The sequence below is a fragment of the Orycteropus afer genome, unplaced genomic scaffold (genome assembly GCF_000298275.1).
Source record: "Orycteropus afer afer isolate SDZICR_OR568_19922 unplaced genomic scaffold, OryAfe1.0 scaffold00579, whole genome shotgun sequence".
NCBI lineage: Eukaryota > Metazoa > Chordata > Mammalia > Tubulidentata > Orycteropodidae > Orycteropus > Orycteropus afer.
In genome coordinates this window covers 827,011-830,111 of record NW_006922166.1, presented here as the reverse complement: position 1 = coordinate 830,111, position 3,101 = coordinate 827,011, and positions in this window count along the sequence as shown.

Below are 3,101 nucleotides of genomic sequence, written 5' to 3'. Positions count from 1 at the left end.
CCCAAGGTCAAGGGGCTTTCACCCAGCCCCTAGAGGCTGGCACTTTGAACTCTAACTTCTAGCCTCTAAATTGTAAGAGAATAAATCCCTCTTTGTTTGAACCATCCATTTGTGGTATTTTCTGTTAGACCAGCATGAAGTAATCAAAACATGCATCTTGAAATCTTAACCCTGTTCCTATAAATAACAAAGCTCTGGTAGTGATGTGGATAAGTGCTTGACTCAATGTTTTTAAATTTATTGAGGCTTGCTTTGTGGCATAACATATGGTTAATCCTGGAGAATATTCCATGTGTGCTGGAAAGGAATTTATATATTGCTGTTGTTCAGTGAAGTGCTCTATAGATGTGTATAAGCTCAAGTTGGTTGATCACATTGCTTAGTTCTTCTGCATCTTTATTGAGTTTCTTTCTAGTTCTATCTTTTATTGAAAGTGGTGTATTAAAATCTCCTACTATTACTGTGGAGTCTTTTCAATTCTGTTAATGTCTGATTTACGTATTTTAGGGCTCTTTCATTGGGTATGTAGATATTTATTATGGTTATGTCCTCTTGTTCAATTGATCCTTTAATCGTTATATAATGTCCTTCCTTGTCTCTTATGGTCATTTTTGTTTTAAAGTCTATTTTATGAGAAATTAAAATCACCATTCCTGCATTTTTTTGGTTGCCATGTGTTTGATCATGGTTGTATCTTTTCCCAACCTTTGATTTTTAGTCTGTTTTCATCTTTGTGTCCAAGGTGCATCTCTTGTACACAGTATATTGGTGGTTCATATTTTCTTATCCAGTCTTCAACTCTCCATCTCTTGAGTGTTGCATTTAATCCATTTACATTCAGTGTAATTATTGACAAATATGAAGTTATTGATACCATTTTGTTATGTATTTTTTCATGGTGTTGCTGATTTCTTTGTTCCATATTATTTTCTATGCTGAGCTCAATTTTGTTATGAATTGTTATCATCTCCTTCATTGCTATTGTTGCAGTATTTGCTGAATATTTGTGCCTATCCTCTTTCTTATTTTAATGCAAAGATTTATTATTTTTCTTTGAGGTTACTCTGTGATTTAGCATTTTCTTCCCAAGTGTAAAACTGTCTCTTCTATCACTCAATTGTCTTGTCTTCCTCACCATTTAGGAGCTTTCTACCTATACTATTTATTCTCTCTTTTTGGTTGTAGTTATCCTCAGTTGCCTATTGGTTTCTCTGGTTCTCTGTTTACAATCTTATAACTTTATTTTACTTTGGATACTTCTATTACTGTTTTTTTTTTTTTTTTCTGTGTTATGTCATCATCATGTGTGTTAATCATTGGTTGTTGTTTGTTGTTGTTGGTTCTCTGTTTGAAGGACTCCCTTTAGCATCTATTATATGGTTCTAATTTTAACAAATTCCTTAATTTTGGCATATATGAAAATCTCCTAATGTCATCCTCATATTTCAGGGACAATTTTGCTGGGATTATAATTCTTGGTTGGAATTTTTATTTTTTTCTTTCAGTGTTTTATATGTATCATTCCATCGCCTTCTTTCCTGCATGGTTTCTGCTGAGAGATCAGAGCTCTGTCTTACTGGTTGCCCTTTATACCTGTTTTTTCATATTTCCCAAGTGGTTTTCAGGATTCTTTATTTGTCTTCTGTTTTGGTGAGTTTGATGATAATAGTTTTGGGGGATTTTCTTTTGGGGTCTCTCCTGTTGGGGGTTCATTGAACTTCTAGAATGGATATATATTCTTTTTTTTTATCATATTAGTGGAATTCTTTTCCAAGAAATCTTAAACAGTTCTTTCAGTGGTTTTATTTTTCTCTTCACGTTCTGGAATTCTGATTACGTGTAGGTTATTCCTCTTTATAGTATTCCACATGAATCTTCAGCTTTCTACATTTTGTTTTGTTCTTTTTCTACTTGATCCCTTAACAAAGTAGCATTGATACATTTGTCTTCAGTCTCATTAATTCTGTCTTCCATTGATTCTATTCTACTCCTTTGCCAATTACATGTGTCACCTCTTTCTGAAATCTTACTATTTATCTTCTGGATTTCTATGTATTGTTTTTTTATCATGTCTAACTTTTTGTTTATTTTGTCAATTTGTTCTTGCATTGGTTTACTAAACTTGTCTTGAGTTTTGTCTGTGTTTCCCTTAATTTTGTCAGTGTTTTCCATGATACTGTCACTGGTTTCCTTGATCTGTCTTTTAATCTATTTAAGGTACTAAAATATAACTCATTTGAATTTCTTATCAGGGAGTTAGTTCCAATGCTGCTTCTTCCTCAGGGATGTTTTCTGGGTTTGTATCCTGGCCTCTTGTTTCTATCTCTTTATCTTGCTTCTCTGTGTGGGCTGTGATCATCTGCTGTCTCTAACACATTTTGGTCATGTTGTATTTGTTTAATTTGTGGTTACATGTTGGTGTGATTCATCTAAGATTTTTTTCCCTTTATTATTATTATTTTATATATTGATGTGAGTAGCGTACTGTGCTTCTCTATTTGCTACTTGTAGCACTTAGCCACTTACCACCTGTCTCCTGGTAGGTGTAATAGAGAATGAGAGTGTGTGCACAGATTTCTGTTAGCTGTTGGTAAGGAGCAGTTGAAGATGAGTTGGCTGGTATTGGTAACTGTCTATCATTGGTCAATTGGTAGAAAATCAAGTGTTGGCTCTCACTCAGTGAGTTGTACTGCAGGAGGTGCAGGTATGGTTGTGTTGTGTTGGAGGGGTTGCTGTCTTCTACTCAGTTCAATGAAGAAATTTAAAAAACTACCCCCCTAAAAGGCACCCCAAAACAAGAGAACAGAAAACTCAAACTGTGTAAACAAACATGAACAATCACACAGAGAGATGCAATAAATGAGAAGAAAAAATTTCAAAATATATTTATAAAGGATAAAAGAAAGTTAATGAGAGAAAGAGAAGAACAAAAAACCAATATCTTGGGAAGGAGAAATAAGAGATAAGAGCAAGAGGAAAGAACAGTGAAGAAAAATTGGGATAACTGCAAAAGGAAAAACAAGGGATGGGAAGAACTAAAACAAAGAATAGGAAAAGGGATCCAGGAAAAGGGAAAAGAGAAAAAGAAAAAGAAAAAAAAA